This window comes from Herpailurus yagouaroundi, unplaced genomic scaffold (assembly GCF_014898765.1).
Source record: "Herpailurus yagouaroundi ecotype Mexico unplaced genomic scaffold, PumYag 222, whole genome shotgun sequence".
NCBI classification, from domain to species: Eukaryota; Metazoa; Chordata; class Mammalia; order Carnivora; family Felidae; genus Herpailurus; species Herpailurus yagouaroundi.
In genome coordinates, this window is record NW_024412453.1 from 5,897,579 (window position 1) to 5,905,097 (window position 7,519).

Genomic DNA, 7,519 nt, shown 5'->3' on the forward strand with positions numbered 1-7,519 from the left:
TTTTTTTTTTTTTTTTTTTTTTTGAGAGAGAGAAAGACAGGGTGCAAGCAGGGAAGAAGCAGAGAGAGAAGCAGACACAGAATCTGAAGCAGGCTTCAGGCTGCTGTCGGCACAGAGCCCGACGCGGGGCCCTGAACTCGGGAACTGTGAGATCATGACAAAAGTCATGATCAGAACAGGTCAGAGCCAAAGTCGGACGCTTAATCAACTGAGCCACCCAGGTGCCCCTGTAACAATTTGATTTTTAAATTTTTTCTGGTTTCTGTTTCTCTAGGGGTCACTCTGCCCCACGACCATCAAGTCCATGAAGGGTGGAGGCCCGTCTGTCTTCCCCACGTGCTCTGCACAGTGCCCTGCACACGGCAACTCAAGTGACCTGGTGAATTAACGTGCACACTGATGGGTGGGTGGGAAGTCTCTAGTGATTTCCCTCATTCACTGGTTCCTGGTTCCCTAGGGATTACCAAGCACATTCTCATCTATTCATCGAACTAGGTCCTCCCAACCCAGGGTGGGCAGTGGGCTTAATCATCTGACAGAAGAGCCAAAAAGGCACACAAAAAAAGACAGAAGTAACAGTTGGTCCCTGACAGTGTTGGAATCCAAGCCAAGGTGCTCCAGTAGAACCTTCCACTCTTCCACCTGCCGTGCCCAGCTCTCAGGAAACCCTCAACACCCCGATACATGCTATTGTGGGGCGAGGCTGTGCGGGGAAGGCAGGCCATTCAAAACGGCACGTTCTCTGCATGCTGGTTTACCAGACTTGTAGAATGTCGAGGACTGCTGCCTTCACAATGGCCTAATCCTTGTAAGAATTTGCATCTTCTGAGTATTCACCCACTGCAAGAAAGGGAAGAAAACCTCCATCATGCCCAAGGCAAGCAAAAGCAGTCAGGTAAATAAGTGCTGTGAATAAACTGCATGGGGATAATTGACAGGTGACCACAGGCACTTATTTTTAACAGGGACATCTTCCAGAGAGAGGCTGCAAATTCAACAGCCTAAAGGGGCCAGTCAGATACAAGAGGGGAAAGAAAAGATCTTGGGGGTGGGGGTGGTCTCAGGAATCTGGAGGGTCTCAGAAACAGTCCCTCCACAGCCCGGCCAGTTGAAAAACAAGCAAGAATGTGGACCCCGCGCTGCCAGATCTTGTGACTTTTTAAAGGAATTCCAATAATCCGTATCGTTTTATAGCATATCTTAATCCTCAAACTTCAGTGCCTTTTTATTTTAATATACTGTGTGGCCAAACAAAACCTACCCAAAGGGCACAGATCAGGAAGGAACACGGGAGCACTGACCATGGGCCAGAGTTGTGCCTCATCACCAGGCCCTCCCAGGTAGGTGCCTTCATGGTTCGTGCACGGCACACGAGAAAACTGGGCCCCTGAGAGCTGAAGTAACACATCTGAGTCCCACAGATATGAATGGCGGAGTTCAGATGCTACGAACTCCAAATGTCAGAGCGCTCCCTCTGGCCCGCAGACATCACAGGACACGCCTCCCAGGCCCCACAGCCTCTGACCACCTGCTCCCCTTGCAACCTTCAGGCAGCTCACTGCTAATCTCCAGGCTCCTTATTAAGCAATACGAAGAGCTTGAGCCCCATGAGTGGAGCAGTGCAGACCTCATGCTAGGCAGTTTGGGGCATTGGTGGGAGACTTGAGGGCTTCCAGGCCCCTGAATCACACCATTCCTGACCCCCAACCTGTCCAGACGAAACCTTCTTCTTGTGTCCAAGAGGCCACTCTGGGGAAGTGAAACCAGCAGTGAATCAGGCTAGGATGCGAAAGGAACCTCTCTGTTGATAGCCTGAGTATCGGCAACGGCGCCACCCTTCACCTGATGGAAGCTCACTGCAGTGATCCTCCCAAGGGCAGGGAGTACATCTGTCCTGTTCATAAAGGTCGTGGCAGTGCTGGGCAGAGGGCCTGCCATGCTCTCACTGTTGGAGTGGAGGATGGATGGATGGATGGATGGATGGAGGATAGACAGATGGATGCATAAATGCATAGATGGATGGATGGATGGATGGATGGATGAATGCATGCACAGATGGATGTAAGCACAGGTGCACTTGTGAATCAACAGATGTGAGAGGAGAGAGGGAGGGACAAGGGACTTACTCAACTGGGGACAGAGATTAAGAACACAGTATGTGAGGGGCGCCTGGGTGGCGCAGTCGGTTAAGCGTCCGACTTCAGCCAGGTCACGATCTCGCGGTCCGTGAGTTCGAGCCCCGCGTCGGGCTCTGGGCTGACGGCTCAGAGCCTGGAGCCTGTTTCTGATTCTGTGTCTCCCTCTCTCTCTGCCCCTCCCCCGTTCATGCTCTGTCTCTCTCTGTCCCAAAAATAAATAAATGTTGAAAAAAAAAATTAAAAAAAAAAAAAAGAACACAGTATGTGAAGTCACCACCAACCTTCAATTCCTATAACTGGCCACTTCTTAGCTGTTCAACTTCCATCCAACTTCTTGCCTTAGTTGTTGTTATTTGTAATCAGTAAAACAGAGGAGACTGAGCTGCGGCACCTTGTAGGAATTCATGAGATCACGTCTTCCTCCTACTTCTACGGGGTCTGGTGTAAGGCAAACTTTCAACGAAGAGAGATCCTGCTCACCTTCCTCACTGTTATGATCACAGTTACAGTGGCCACGCCCCTTGGGGAAAGGACCCCTGCATCAACCTCTCCACCCCATCAGCTTGACTCCTTTGGGCTTAACCAGTGTTTCTCCTGGCCAAGGATTACAGCAAAGGATTCCCTGGGAGGAGAAACGCTCGTCATTAGAATCCACAGACACATTAGCCTGGATTAGATACCCAGATAAGCCAGCAGTCGTCTGGCTGCGACAAACCGGGCCAGAGACAGAACAGACCCATTTCACTGCCCAAAGAGGGCCCAGAAAGGGGAGATCTTCCTCCCAAAGAGACTTCGGAAATGCCCTTATTTGCCCTCCTTCCCCACCTGGCTGGCTGTCTGGGCTCCCAGGCCCTGATACTAATAATACCAGTCTCCCTGCTCACTCCAGTGTTGAGCGGGTCAAGGTGACACCCATCCACCCTCCCTATCTCCCTCTTCTCAACATCTCTGGCTTCCAGTAGGGGGAGGAGGCAACCCTAACCACAAGTATCAGAGGGGCACAACCTGATGAGTATCTGCGGGCAAACGGGTAGTTTCTGTTGCAGGCGGAAGGAAGTGCCATGAGACAATCGACCTGCATGTTCTTAGAGATACCTCCTTGCCTCGCCCAGGCTCTCGGGGGCAAGTCATGGGCTCCTCCGGAAAGAACCACAGAGCAGTTTAAATGGGCGGGGGCAGAAGCAGGAAGCCCGTTGATGATGAATGAAGGGCTATTTCCACTGGGCAAGGAACCCTGTGTTGCACCCTCCTTCCTTCCTTTCCTGGCTAGAGAGAGGGGAGTTCAAAACTCCTTCCTCTGGGCCAACTTGGCAGTTCAAGTTCAACCCTTGTATGGACGCTGCATGTTTCACTCTAGGGTGTTAACCTACCATTCTAGGACCATAAAAATCCCGTGCTTGGGGCTGGGCATTGTGACCGAATCAACCACCTCTGTGCCTCCTTGAAGCATTGTGATTCTAAGGTTGGGGACCTTCTCAACATGCTTAGAAGAGGGAGGGTGTGGAACAGAGGAGTTAAGAGCCCAGATTGCCTGGGTTTAAATCCTGCCTCTGCCATTTTTAACTGTGAACCTTGGAAAAGTCGCTGAAACTCCCTGTGCCTCAGTTTCCTCTGCAGCGTGAGGTTGAAATGAGTTAATGTTTGTAAAACACCCAGAACAGGGCCTAGTTACATTAAGCACCATGACTGTTGTCACAAGTGTCACAACTGTAACACAATTCGCTGAAGGAATAAATGAGTTAATACAGAAGAAGCGCTTAAAACAGTGCCTGGTACCTTATAACTGCTTTCTGGAAAGTCATTATCATTATTATTCCTATTCCCTATTTGTGTCATTGTTTAGGGGTCTGATTCAATGCAAGCTGCAGCCCTCCTCCTCCTCTAGGGTCAGCACATTTTTTGGAAACCTGCGGCGAGAAGTGAGAAAAGTGGTCTCAAGATTTTCAAGAACAGCTTGGCCGCATGAAGAGTTTCTCAAAGAACCGCACACACTAGGTGCTCAGAAACCTGTAGGTCAATCGGAAGAAGGCGGACCCGGGTTTGGATCCCAGGTCTGGGACTCCCCAGCACAGGGCTCTTAGTGAGAAGGTGCTTCACCTCTCTGAGCCAGTTTCCTCATCTGTGAAATGGGAACAGAAACAGTCCTATCCCACAGAGCTGTTTGGGAAGACTGGCTGAGACAGTAAGGTAATATTTGCAAAGAATTTTGTGTAAATTGAATCGCGCCTCCTTCCATCGTGGGTTTTTTTTTTTTTTTTTTTTTGCATGTGTGTGTGAGCATTTAATAACATAATTTATGCAAACCATCTCAAGGATGCTTGGCATACAGCTGGCACTCAATAAATATTAGTGCTCCTCCCTGTAGCACATTCTATGCTTCTCCAAGTCTGGCCCACACAGCAGTGTTGGACGCACTCTACTGCCTTGGATTTCATTCAAACCCCACTTTCCATGGGAAAATGAATAATTGCGAAAAATTGCTTATTTTCAAACATACTAAGACTTTCTTTTTAAGAACAACAGCTCACATTTGAGCATTTTCGTGTGCCAGGCCCCAATCAGTTCACATGTATGAATACACTTCATCCTCACATGACCCTATGAGGCAGCCCAGCTTTTCAGAGGAGCAGAGCAGAATGATTTGCTCAAGGTCATGGAGATGGCCAAGAGCAGAGCCAGATTTGAACCCAGGTGTCTCAGACCCAAGGACACTTCACAGAGGTCTCTTTCATGTGTGCTATGACTTTTTCTCCTGCTCCCACACCTTTTCCTTTGAACTTGGAGTTTGTTGGGATTGAGGTTATGTTTTATGTTTCATTTTCTCCAAAGTATCTTCTTGGTTCTGGAAGATGGGGACCAGACTCAACAGAAATGGGGAAATGCAAAGGGAAAAAGAAAAAGAAGGGAGCGTTCTCCTAAGTGACAAGTCTTAGGGCAGGATTAACCAAAAGACAGAGAGGAGGTCAGCCCTTACACAGTGCACCTTGTGCCTGCCGTCCGATTATATTGGCAATGTGCACCTTTCGTCTTTCTGCAGGCAGATTTATGGCCCCACTGACCATAAATAGCTCTGGGTGAGAGGGTAGCCCCTGACTACGGAGATATACTTAAGAATATTTTGTTTTCTGGGAAACACACACACACACACACACACACACACACACACACACACACAGGATGTCAGGTGTCTGCTGTAATTCAAAACACCATATTTCCTTTCCTATAAAGACCATGGATCAAAGTTGGATGATTCCCCAGGAAACAGAGACTTACACCTTGGCTTCTTATTTGCAGATGAGCAAGTATCTTGTCATGCAAACTTTCAGAAGATTAAAAAAAAAAAAGAACTAGGGACGCCCGGAGTGGAGTGGCTCAGTCAGTTAAGCTTTGGCTCAGGTCATGATCTCACGGTTTGCGCGTTTGAGCCCCACGTTAGGCTCTGTGCTAACAGCACAGAGCTTGGAGCCTGCTTTAGATTCTGTGTCTCCCTCTTTCTCTGACTCCTCCCCCATTCGTGCTCTCTCTCTTTCTCTCTCTCTCTCAAAAAAAAACCTAATCAACTAATAAACTAGAGAGAATATCTAAAGTGTGAGGAGACTGGAAGGAAAGCAAACATATATACATAATTACATACATACACCTACATGTCTAATAATTTCTGCTTTTATTTATCTACTCTATTTAATATTTTCCAGTATATGATTAAGCAGATGGCAACATTTGCAGTAAGATAAATATTGTTCAATGATGCGTATTTCTGTATACAAAGTGTAATGTATTGCTCAAGCAAAATAAAACCCCATTGAGAGTGTGAAAAAAAAAAAAAACCAACCAAAGCATCAATAAAATATCCTCTGTTCTCTCTGGTCTCGAAACATTTGGATAGAAACAGAAGCCACACCTCTCAGGCTGTTAAAAGCAGAGGTGATCTGGATACTGCAAACCAATTTTTCAAAGTCATTGCCAAGGTCTGAAAAAGTCCCGAGTTATCTGAGCAATGTGGAATATGAGGAATTTCTGCCGAAAAATCAACATTTCAAAGGGGTCAGCCGACACAGAAACGCCATCCTAAGCACGAATGTGTGTGAGGGCAATTAAAAATTCGGTTCTTTAAATGAAACTTACTGAGTAGCAGTTTATCTAAGGGCACAAGCAATAAATGTGGGGACCTCCAGAGGCCTCGCTGGAGGCCAAGGGAAAGAAAAGAAACTCTCCTGACATTGACACACACAGCTCTCTTTCCCTTCTCCCCAGTCTATTCAGAAACTGGAGTGTGAGCTTTCTGACACTCTCCCCAGTGTTTTTCCTCCCTCGATAAGTGAGCCCATCTGTTTCATAAATTCTGAGGTGACAGACAAATCCACAGCTTACTGGAGACCCAGGAAAGGAATCAGCGTCTCGGCCACAACTCTGCAGCAAGCCACCTGATAATTCTAATATTTAAGAGCTTTGGAAGAGGCTGAGGGGGACACAGGAGCTTGGAAATCTTTTCTAGATATGCTCATCTTGTGGCCATCCTCATGCTGCCTCTGACTCTGTCTGCTGGAGAAACAGCGTGTTTCTTCTTGGCTTCTTAAGATGCACCAAAAATACAATCATGTCCTTCCACTGGGGCGCAGCTCCCCAGACACAGAAGGTGCAAGTGCGGAAGCTCTGGGACCATGGGCACAAGGAAGCAGCAAGGTCTTGTTTCAGAAAACGCTCTAGAGGCAATGCTTGCCTGACACTCTTTGGGACACAACCACCAGCGCCACCAAGGGGGGGGGGGGGCGGAGGGACAGATTCCCTCTGCCTTCGAGAACCCCCCCTGCCCAGCCCACCCGAGCCGCACCCTCCACAGAGCGCAGAGATGAAGCATCATGTCCCAAGCATGCGTCTCACCAGCTCTTTAAGTGAGCCACCTGGAAAATCACAGGGAATTTTTTTTTCATGTCCCACTCCTGAATCCACACCCCAAAGCATCCCGCCAGCAGCCCGGGCAGGGTCTGCAGAGAAACCACATGTTGCAAGGGCCTTAGGGGCTCTGGAAAAGGTCTGGTCCTCTCCTAGACTGCAACCCAAGCTCAGGCGACATCGGACTTTGGGAACAGCCTGCCCTCTTCTGGTCTCCTTGAGCCCCATGGAAGGGCAGGGGCTGGGTGGGCACAGCCAGGGGAGGGCCGACCCCTGGCTCCATACGCGTGTCTGCGCTGTGATTTCAGGAGCTAGCAGGGTGAGGGGGGCAGGGGAAAGAGACGAGACAGATAAGCCGATAAGATAAAATACAAATCCAGGAGAGGTAACAGTTAACCACAGCATGGTAGACAGCCAGAGAGAAGAGAGGACGACATTACACACACACACACACACACACACACACACACACACACACACACACACAC